This window comes from Phaenicophaeus curvirostris, chromosome 3 (assembly GCF_032191515.1).
Source record: "Phaenicophaeus curvirostris isolate KB17595 chromosome 3, BPBGC_Pcur_1.0, whole genome shotgun sequence".
NCBI classification, from domain to species: Eukaryota; Metazoa; Chordata; class Aves; order Cuculiformes; family Cuculidae; genus Phaenicophaeus; species Phaenicophaeus curvirostris.
In genome coordinates this window covers 69,444,099-69,455,100 of record NC_091394.1, presented here as the reverse complement: position 1 = coordinate 69,455,100, position 11,002 = coordinate 69,444,099, and the positions used below count along the sequence as shown (strand labels likewise).

The 11,002-nt window shown below is 45.7% G+C and overlaps 1 protein-coding gene across 7 annotated transcripts in view; it reads left to right on the top strand.

Moving 5' to 3' along the window:
- Positions 1-6,651: 6,651 nt before the first annotated feature.
- PAG1 (phosphoprotein membrane anchor with glycosphingolipid microdomains 1) overlaps positions 6,652-11,002 on the top strand; it is a 113,762-nt gene continuing 109,411 nt past the window's right edge. For all 7 annotated transcript variants that reach the window (XM_069854290.1, XM_069854288.1, XM_069854284.1 and 4 more), the window contains exon 1: positions 6,652-6,957. The gene's annotated coding sequence lies outside the window, so the exon portion shown is untranslated. The remainder of the gene's footprint in view (positions 6,958-11,002) is intronic.

Here is an 11,002-nt window from a genome sequence, read left to right as displayed (position 1 = left end):
TCTCTCTGTACCCAGAGATGTTATAATCTTTGATAACCTCCTCCTTCTGCTCTTCTTCTTTTTGTAAGAAAGTTACTGGAAGACTCTGGGGTTTTGACACCTGCCCACTTTGCCCTTTTTTTACTTTCTTCACGCAAAACAGCAACTGCACTAAAACCACACTCACATGTCTGCAGAATTACTCCAGCTACATGCTGCACAGTGCAGTCTATCTCAGTTGAATATACTAATTGATGAGGTTAAAATAACACCAGCTTTCTCCATAGCCCTTGCTCCCTGCTAAGACAGTTTCATGGGAAGGCAGTGTTGGAATATTTACTGGCCCAAGAGGGAGGTGGTGAAAGCCCAGGATGGGTGTGTTTGGCACCTTGCACCACTGCTCTTTGCATTCCTGCTCCTCAAGCTGTGTGCGTGGTAATAGAAGCTATCAAACAAGGTGGTGTACAGCAAGGTCTGGAGATATGGCACCAACTCTCTACACGTGGACTTCTCGACCTAAAACAAAGACAAAGGAATACTCAGCTTCAATACCAGCAGGCAGAGATGTGTGAGAAAATCCTTAATCACTCTCTTAAACACAAGAAAGACTTCTCATAAATTAAACCCAACCAGATTATTATCTTAAGCTCTTTAAGGATTTGCTTCTGATTTTATTGTATCAGCCTCAGTGAAAAGCGGAGCAACATTTTCTGTAGCTGTGCTAGGAACTCCTAAAGTACGTTATTTTATAGCAGCATCTCGGACACTACCACTGTAATGGTAAAATGATATCCTGCATTGCTTTAGTTCTTTCGGGGATTTGGCGAGGTTATTAGAGGTCGCACATTTCTGCTTCCCTGCACCAGCTGTACAAGGGCTGGCCCAGAAAAGAGAGCATTGAACATAACACCCAGGCAGTTTAAAACCCACATTGATTTGTCTTGCCCAGTAATTAGATTAATATCTCAGTGGTATGGTTACACAGTATATCCAGTGGGGGAGGGAAGGAAAAGGATCTGATGAAGGAAAAAAAGGACACAAGTCAGCAATTTAGCTGTTACACAGTAACTTGAAGGATACTTAGAGAATTGCATTTTGTTTCTTCATCAGCTTTTCAGATTTAGTTTCCAGTTCAAGAAACTGAGAACAATATTTAAAGTAATCCATATTTTTATAAATCATGCTTAGTGGTAATTGATATAAATGCTATGACAAGTAAAAAAATACGGGCACTATCACAGCTGTGACTTGCTGCAGCCAAAAGGAAAGCCTCTGTCTATGGATCCCCATTGCTGTAGTTAGGACCTCCAACTATGTGAATCCTGTCGCCCACTTCCCACCATTCCCAGGCACTGTCCAGGCTAACACTGCATGGGACTTCATCTGCTTGCATTAGAGAGGTGTTAGGCAGATAAGACAGAGGAAGACAACCACAGCAGATGCCAAGCAGGTCACCTGCTTTTATGAGCTTTTACGAATTTTCCTTCTACCACCCTACCACGTAAGTTAGAGATTGGGAGATCAGCTGTTACTGGAGTTAAAACACTCACCTGACAACCCAAAGAAGTATCCCAGAGAATAACTCACTGTGGAGCATGCAAGGTCACAAAGGCAGGAGCAGGCTATGCAGCCTACAGCTTGAATGAAAATAGTGTCTGAAGATGCCAAAATTGCTCCAGCCAACATGGGACAACTGCCCCTTTTCTAACAGGTCCCTTGGAAGTTAATGCTTCTAACCAAGATACTCATTTGGCTTATTTTCTTTTATACTTTCCTTGTTACAAAAATAAAAATAAAGTAACAGACATTTTTTGAAAGTGAATGTTGCACAGTGATATAGGGTAGTATCTGCCAGTAGTTTAAAGAGACTTCAGAAAACTGAGGATTAAATGTCTTTCCTATCATTAACACTGTACTAAACCAAAAGCTTTACTCTCCCCGAATTTTAAATAGATTTTGCTGCATTAGCGAGCAGATAGCCTTTGAAACAGAAAGGCCTTTTTATCAAAAAGGAAATAGTTCCTGAGTTTGCCTGGGGCATGTCTCTTTCCACAGATTTGAAAAGGTGGGAAAAGAAAGTGGAAAATCTTTCATCTAACTTATTTTAAAACACATATACTACATTTTTGCATTTCAAATAATGACTTGTTTAAATCTTATTCTGTCTGTAATTTTTTTCTATGTAATGGATTATGTTTGCTTCTCACTTTAAATACATCCCTATCTTGGGGCACCTGAAGTATGCATTTAGCTCAAGACTAATTTCTGCAGTTTTAATTAATTATTATGTGTGTAAGAAAAATTAACTTCAAGGTTATTTTTAAATCCTTTTTTCTTATTTGTAAGATACTTCTCTTATTTGTAAGATATCAACAGGAAGGGAAGATATACACAGCCATAAAAATCATTCTTGAAGTTCAAAATACATATATATTCATTTTTTCATGTCTCCCAGGCTTCTTTTGTGATTGCCTGACAACTCAAAGTCATCTGGAGAAACCTGAAAGAAAAACTATTACAGGAGTAAAAGGTAAAAGACTATCCGGGAGCTGGACTCCTTGCTGTCACAGCTGTGCACCCAGACTGGCTCAGCTCACCTCCCCTGGGCTACTGCTGCTTTCAAAGGAGCAGACGACCCTGGGGTCATGTTCCCCCACCTGTAGCTCTTGTGATGGAGCTTCTTGTAATATGGACAGCCACAAGTCTGACCCCATGGATGGCATTTAATGTGCCATGTAACTCTGAACTTCTAATATGACTTCAAGCTTCGTGGTAGGGGAGGTGGGAAAGGTAAATCGCCTTAGGCTGTAATCCTTCAAACCTCTTCCTAAATGCAGTCAGTTGTGACAAGAAGTCATACCTTGGTAAAGCATTTGTCACTCAATTTGAGTGTTGGCCGGGACTCCTTCCACCCCTTAGGACCCGAACACTCCTTGTGCTGGAGCCCCTTGCCCAGACCATGAACAAGGCAGACAGAGCCTGTACTTTCCCATTTGGCGTGGTAATGGGCTGCAGTGCATCATCCACCAATTTCTGATCTCAGAGCAGGACAGTTTTCACCTTGAGAAATGTAATTCACTTCCTGCACGGCCACCGCTCTTGCTCTGAACTATGAATTTAGCCTTCTCCTTCCTGCTTTCTGTATTTTTCTAGTGTCTTTGTGAGTAATAACTAATCATCCTTAGCCTAAAGGCAAAGAAATTTTTCTAGCCTTTGCAAGGATCAACCTTTTACCTCAGCATGTGACAGAGTGGCAATGGTACTGATTTTCTTTTCAATAATTTGTCTTTCCTTTTTTTGGCAAAAACCTACTTTTGAGCTGTAATGGCCACAATATGTTCAGGTTTGTTACACGTGGCAGGTGGGCTACTAATTGAAATGAGCATTAGTGAATTCAGAAAATCTTTTTTACTCGGTTCCTTGGGCAGGTTTTGATTTGCTTCCAAGCACTTGCTCTGTGGTCAGACTAGACATTCAGAATAGGCTTCTTTGCGGTAATGGCTTGGATTTCTTGATGGGGTTTGTTGGTCTGTTTTTAAGGATCACTTCACATGTGATTTACACATTTACACATGATGCAGCAGCATCCTTGTTCTTATTTAGTAATGGAAAACTGGTCCCTTATACCCCAAAGCCAGCAATATGTCCTGAACTTTGCTGCAGCAAACTGAACTTGCATAGTTATCACATTTTTAATATAAAAAGGGGGAGCTCAGATAGACTAAGTAATTTGTAGATTCAAGCATGATGCTTGTGACTGTCATTAGAATTCAGTTTGCCATCCTGGGAATTACATTAAGGTGGGTTTGGGTCAACCTCAGTATATTGTTTCTCCTAGAAAAAGAACACTATTATCCTACATGTTCTTAAGAAGCAGTTTAAAAATGCCAATGGAGGACTATGTCATAGCAGTCTTAAAAAATTTATTTAGGTAGTTATGCAAAAAACCCACAAACTAATGAAATTAGTTTGTAACTATGAATGTATGAATGTAGATTGCTGTTATTTGTAACACTAGCAACCAATTTTCTAACTGAATAATTCATATGCAGATTCTAATACTTGTGAAAAAATAAATTGATTTTGATGTGATTTTCTGAACCAAAATGTTTTCTCAATCAGTTATGGTCATTAGTTTTAATTTATTATTTTTGTTCTCTTTCCTAACAATCATCTACAGTCAATGCTGCAGATAAATCATTAGTACCACTTCTCTAGTTTCCTATCAGTGTGCTGAAAGTCTGATAAACAGAAGTCAGTTTTAGCGTGCAAGTGTTTTCTTTTGTCTCATTCAGGCCATTCCTCAAGCTAAAAATAAGTAAGGTGGTAAAATAATCATATTTTCCAGTAATGAGTCAAGATACAAAGATTGACCAAGTGTTCCTGAACAGCAATACTGCAGCACTGTCAGCTAAAACGCTGCCATGGACACCTGCTCACTCCCTCTAAAAATAAATTGCTGGATTGTGTCACCCAAATTGATGAGCCTAAAAAATCTAATGTCTCATAACAATAGGATTCCTGAGTGGAAAGCTGTGTGTGGAAAAGTGCTGAGCAGATGCACTGCACACCTCGCTCTTCTCCCCTGTAGCTGTGCTGCAGAAGAGTCCTTGCAGCCCAGTCAAGGCACTCAAGACTGGCAAAGTGAGCCAGAAACCACAGCTAGGCACCTGGAGCCCACCCATGATGGGAAAGATTGATTATTTGCTAAGGTTGATCGTTGGTCCAGATGCTGCTCAATAGATAGAGCAGCTGCTTTGACCTTCTATCCTTCCTCCTTGATGAGAAGCATGGCAGCGGTCTTCCCTGATGGTGGCATCACAAGTAAAAACTTCTTCCATTTCATGGATTTCTCTGCTTTGGAGAAAGCCTAGGTCTAACACTTGGGTCAGAAGAGAGTTTACTTGCCCACAAGGCCTCAGCATTAACCAGGAGGCAGAACTAACAATGACTCTCTCAGATAAATTTGCCATGCTAGGAGCCATTCCTTTGACAGAACTATTTTACATGTCTGATCCATAATGTGATTTGTCATTGATTTCAGAGATGCAGCATGTAGCCATCCAGGCTTTCACAGGTTTTTTTTTTGGTCTCTAAGAAAGTTCTATTAGATTATTTATTCTGTTTCCTAGCCAGTAGCAGCCTCTTACTAGTACACTCCTTGAATGGAAGCAATGCTTTCTTACCAGCCCTCGTGCCCCCTTTAAAGTCCCCTTCCTATCCCTAATGGTTTGATTTTCAAAGGTGATGGTATCTCTCAGGTCCTTTTACTCCTTAAAGAAGTAGGACTGCTCAGACCTCTTGAAAACCAGGCCAACAATGTAGGTGTAGAGCGGTAATTGTTATCTTTGTGGGCAGCTCTGGGCAATGTCATAATACGCTCTGTCAAGTGAGGACAAAGTCCATACTAGATGGAGTGGGTGGATGAGAAGCTAGGAGTGAGGCAGGACTGGTGTGAAGAAAGAAATACATGTCAGCCCCTTCAACTTATTTTTTCGGTGCGCAGGGTGAGGGAGCTGAGTGAGGATGAGCCTTTCCCTTGTTAGAGAGAGCACATTAAATCACAAAAAATGGCATGGATGAGGGACACTGGAAGGGCTTGTTTAACCTCATGGTACTTCTCTGCATTAATCACCCATGGGAACTTCACATTTGCATTCTCTTTATAATAGGTTTGTTTATACTATACACAAATTATAATTAGGGGATATACCTCAACGCATCTTCAAAAGATACTTCAGTTTCTCCAAACCGCAGAACCCTGCAGGCTAAGAATTCAGATTTTCCCCCAATTACTTACTAAAACTCCTTTAACAAGTATTTCTACATGAATAAGAGATGTGAAACTAGGACCACGCTATATATTATATAAAACAGGAAATGAGTTAAGGGATTGCAGCAAACTACAGAGCTGTCTGTTCCTGCAGAGTTTTGTACATGCCTGGGTTAACATACGTAAAGTGACCTCCAAAGCTGCTTCTATGAGCACCAAAGCATATCCAATGTCTTGCTCTTGCCATAAGGGGGAAGTCTTGTTCCTTCTCCTCCTTTCTTTCTCCACTAACCCAGACCTCTTCCCAACCAAAGACCCTGCCTCATCACTGCTGGTGGCTCTGGAGCTTATTTAACTTGCCTGTGAGCTCATTCAATTCACTGACCCTGGAGAAAACTAGGCAGCTGTTTTTTTTTCTGGAACACGTCTGCTGGTTAGTCAACAGCACTGGTGAGTGAAGGGCTTTATTAATTCACAGGTAGCGTGGCTGATAAAAGAGAGATTATGGGATGGGACACCTGGGAGGGAACAAGGCCTCCTCATTTTGGTGGAGGTGAACTGCTGGCTTGGTGCATACCATCCTGCAAAACTGAAAACTAAGGGGTCTATATTTAAGCACCTAAATCCATTTTAGACATCTGAAAATGCAGTTTAGTAAAACCACATGCTTTGCACAAGCACAGCTGAGGCCAGTCCTGTGCACCTGGAGCACAACACCTCCAGCAGCTTGTACAAGCCTTGCTGCACCTCTGCGCCTGCCTCTGCCGCTCCTTCCCACGCTGGCCAGCCAGGGTAGTTGTGAGCCTTCACCAGGAGCTGGGCTGGGAACTGATCCCGCTGAAAAAACAAACTTCTGTATCCAGCTCATTTACAAAGAGTAGCGCTGGTACAACATGGGGCAACACAGGAGCTGAACAAGGATAGAGATGGGCTGCCCCAGCCAGGGCCAGAGCGAAGCTTGCGTGTGTCTAGCTGCTCCTAGCTGCTGCTCCCAAAATGACACAAGTCACAGGTTGTGACCTCCAGTAGCTCATATACATTTTGCTTCAGCTATTACTGTGCTAACCTGCTGCCCTAACTATAACCAGCAACAGCTGTTTGGGCAAAAAGGACTATTTAGGTGCTTGATTTTTCCAGTTCTTGAATGGGAAAAAAAAGCAAGCAATGGAAGTGCCTGAGATGAAGGGTGGGTCTCTACTATGAAGGTACATAATTTTTGTATTATTTAAATATGATTATTACATTGAAGTTCTGTAACAGGCTTGTAAGGTTTCAGCTGTCCTTCTCCTCCTGGGCCCTTCTGCCATTTTTTACATTCCTTTGTTGTATTTTGGTTCATGCTAAACTGTAAGGCCATTGTGGCAGGGACTCCATCATTTATGCACCGGCGCAATGCCTCAGATAATGGAGCTCCAGCAGCGATTGGGCCTTTGGGAGCACCTGTCACAGGAATGACAGGAGGGAATAGTTTCACTCTTGTGGAAGGCAGAATTTATCACGTCTAAGAGAGCTTGATTTTTGCTCGCCTTTTTGAAGGAGTTAATCGTTGCCTCTCATGTACTCAGATCATTTCCCTCCATCTCTGCCAGCTCTCCATTGCCATTACAGCCCACTATATACCCCTCCTTTTTGACTCCACGTTTAATCTTTCCCTTTTGCCAAGAGATGACAGGCTGCATCCCATCCTTCATTCTCTTCGTCTCCCCTTTCCTCCTTGATCTTTGCCTGAGTGCTGAATAGGGCTGCAAATAAATGTTAGTTAATGAGCAAACCTCACTTCTAGATTTAGAAGTAAAACATATAATAATTGTTTCCCTCCTGAATACTGAGGAAGATAAATTAAACCAAATGGTATTTAGAGTTGGAGGGCAAAGAAGGGAGAGGAGGTGGGAGAGAAAAAAGGAAGAGGCAAAGGAGCACCACCCCTCTGCTTTGGAGATGTTTTAGGCTTTGTTTACATTTGAACAGGAGTACAGGATAAGATAAAAATACAAATTGTTATGGCAATATGCTTTTTATACCATATGTAGTGACTTTTGTTCAAAAGCATGTGTATGGTTTTGATTTAGCTTACATTTCCTGGAAGGTTTTTCAACTCATTAAATCCAAATAAATAAAGTATCTGGGAAACCTACAGTAGGTGTAAAGAGATGGAAAGTTTCTGTGGGTTTCAGCACACTGGCATGCTTTGTTCATCCCTTGTGAAGACTCAACAAACATTGCAGTTATACGATGACATCAAACGATGACAAAAAGTAAAACTGAAGGGTAGTAGCTGTTAGAATATTGGTTCCCAGTCTTTTTGGACCTATACACTGCTGTTGGCCTTCAAAATTTCCTAGAAATAAGAACGTGATTTCATACTCCCAACTGAAAATGGAGGCACCATAGAGAAGTGGAGGCTGAGGGGAGACCTCATTGCTCTCTACAATTACCTGAAAGGAGGTTGTGGAGAGGAGGGAGCTGGCCTCTTCTCCCAAGTGACAGGGGACAGGATGAGAGGGCCTCAAGCTCCCCCAGGGGAGGTTCAGGCTGGACATTAGGAAAAAATTCTTTACAGAAAGGGTCATTGGGCACTGGAACAGGCTGCCCAGGGATGCGGTTGAGTCGCCTTCCCTGAAGGTGTTTAAGGCATGGGTGGACGAGGCGCTGAGGGGCATGGTTTAGTGTTTGATAGGAATGGTTGGACTCGATGGTCCGGTGGGTCTTTTCCAACCTGGTGATTCTGTGATTCTATGATTCTATGAAATGACCTGCCAGGGTCATAGAGCATCTGTGAACCTTGAGCAGAGCTGTGGAATCACTGGTCTAGAATGAGGGAGCAAATCTTCATTGCAAATCTTCATTGACTACAACGACAAGGAACCAGCACAACTGGAAGGGAAAGAGTTAAAGCGAGTGAGACAGTTGGGTTCATTGCAGAGTCACCATGTGGGATTTGGATGCAGATGTCAGGGGTTTCACAAAGCCTGCTTGTTGTTAATGGAAGGTTTTGATGGGAACTCTCTGCAAGAAGGACCGGCAAAGGAAACCAGAGAACAAAGTGTGAGAAAACATTATTAGATCAGCTAAAATGTGCTAGTATAGTGGTATGTTAGGAAGAGAAGAAAAGCAACACCAGATTGGTAAAATTACAGTCATCAGCTGGATATTACAAGAGCTGGCAGGCTACATGGTAGAATAATTCACATTTTGTTGTAGGACCAGGACAAACTGAGGTGGGCTGGACTCTTCTAGGCACAGGCAATGTTGCACAGTGAGGACAGAAGTTGTTGGACAAACCTTAAGGAAGTTTCAGAATAAAAAGAAAAACAAGAAAATCAACAGAGAAGCCCAAGAGCTGGCATTACTGAAAGACAACGTGAATAAAATATCAGCTCTGAGGATTCATTAGATGGGTGTGCATGGAGACAATAAACTGAGCTATAATCTTGTCAAAGATCAAGTGAAGATGAAAATGCTGATGGCACTGATGTATAGGGATTATTAAAAAAAACAAACAAGCAAACAACCCCTCCAACAGTTCCCTGCATAGGCAAATCATTCTTTAAGCACTGAATGCAGATTCAGGCTCAAACCTTGAGCCAGCCATGTATGTGACATATGTGTTACTGCAGCATGGAATACAGGGTTTGAACTCGTTCTCAGAAGTATGCAACCCACCGGGTGTTAGGTCAGTCCTTACGTCTGGGTGGAAACCTAAGAGCAATTGTGCAATTTCCCTAAAAAAATCCCCAGAGGTCTAAACCAGGCGTTTTGCCTCTGCAGCCTTTCCTGCCTTTGCTCTCGCAGTGCTTTTCACTCAAAGTCCTTGAGCTTCCCTACATCATGTAAAATATAGTTATCTTTCACTTGAAGACCTTGGAAGAACATTAAAAAGCCACCAATTACTACGCAGAGGTCCCTTTTGTCATAATAGCCGTCTTCAATAGCTGTGCTCGCCCAGCGTGGTGCTGGTGGGAATAACAGGACGCCTGGATTAATCCCTTTTTAACTCCTTTTCCAGGTTGACCACCCTCCACCCGAGCAGCCTGGAGACGGGGCTCCGCGGGCAGCAGCCGCCCCGCTCCAGCCCCTGGGGGCTCCGCGGGGTGGGGGATGCGGTGCGCAGGGGGGAGATGCGCGCAAGCTCCGCGAAGGGGGGATGCAGTCCGCGGGGGGTGCGCGCAGGCTCCGCGCAGGGGGATGCGGTACGCGGTGGGGGGGGGGGGGGGGAGATGCGCGCAGGCTCCGCGAAAAGGCGCTGCAGTGCGCAGGGTCCGCAAAGGCGCGATGCGACGCGATGCAATGCAATGCGAGGGGGGGGGGAGGGGAAACGCGCGCAGGGTCCGCAAAGGCGCGGTGCGGCGCACAGAGGATGCGCTCAAGCTCCTTAAGAGGCGATGCGATGCGGTGCGCTGGGAGGGGGGGAGGAGGGATGCGCGCAGGCTCCGCAGAGGCGCGGTGCGGTGCGAGGGGGATGCGCGCAGGCTCCGCAAAGGCGCGGTGCGGTGCGCGGTGCACACGGGCGGCGGGGCTCCCAGCGCGGGGACATGCGCCCTGCCTCTCCGCGGCCGCGCTCCGTCCCTCTCCGCCGCCTCCCCCTGACCCTCCCGCGGGGGGGAGGGAGGAGGAGAGAGGGAGGAGAGACAGAGGCGCCGCAACTTGCTGCCGCTCCGCCCCCGCCGCCGCTGCCCGGCCCCTGCGGGCTGCGCTCCGCTCCGCGGGAGGCGGCATCCCGGGCGCGCCGCTCCGCGGGGACGGCGCCTCCCGGTGAGTTGGGAGCCGGGCGTGAAGTTGGCGTGTGTGTGTGTGTGTGTGTGTGTGCTGGGAGAGGGGCGTGCGGGGTGTGAGTGCGTAGTGCGAGCGTGTGTGTGTGTGTGTGTGCGCGGGGGCTGCCGCAGGGCTGCGGGGCGCGGCGGGGCTGCCCCTGTCCGGCCGCTCGGTCCCGCGGGGGATGGACCTGCCCGGGGTCGCGGGGGTAGGGGGGGGGGCCGGGACTTGGATGATCTTTAAGAAGGTCCCTTCCCCCCCGAACCGCTCTGTGATGCTGCGGTTTGGGCGAGAGCGGTGCAGGTGCAGAGCGGGGTGTCGGTGCGTCCTTCGGGGCGCATCCCCGGGCGGGGAGGGGGGGGCTCCCGGGCACCCCCGGCGCTGCCTGCACCCCCAAACCTCATTGCGCGGTGACGGGCTCCGGGTTGTTTCACGGTCGCGGCTGCTCTCGGGCTTGAAAACTCTTTAAGCGTCACCAGGGGAGAGCAGGGGCTGCTT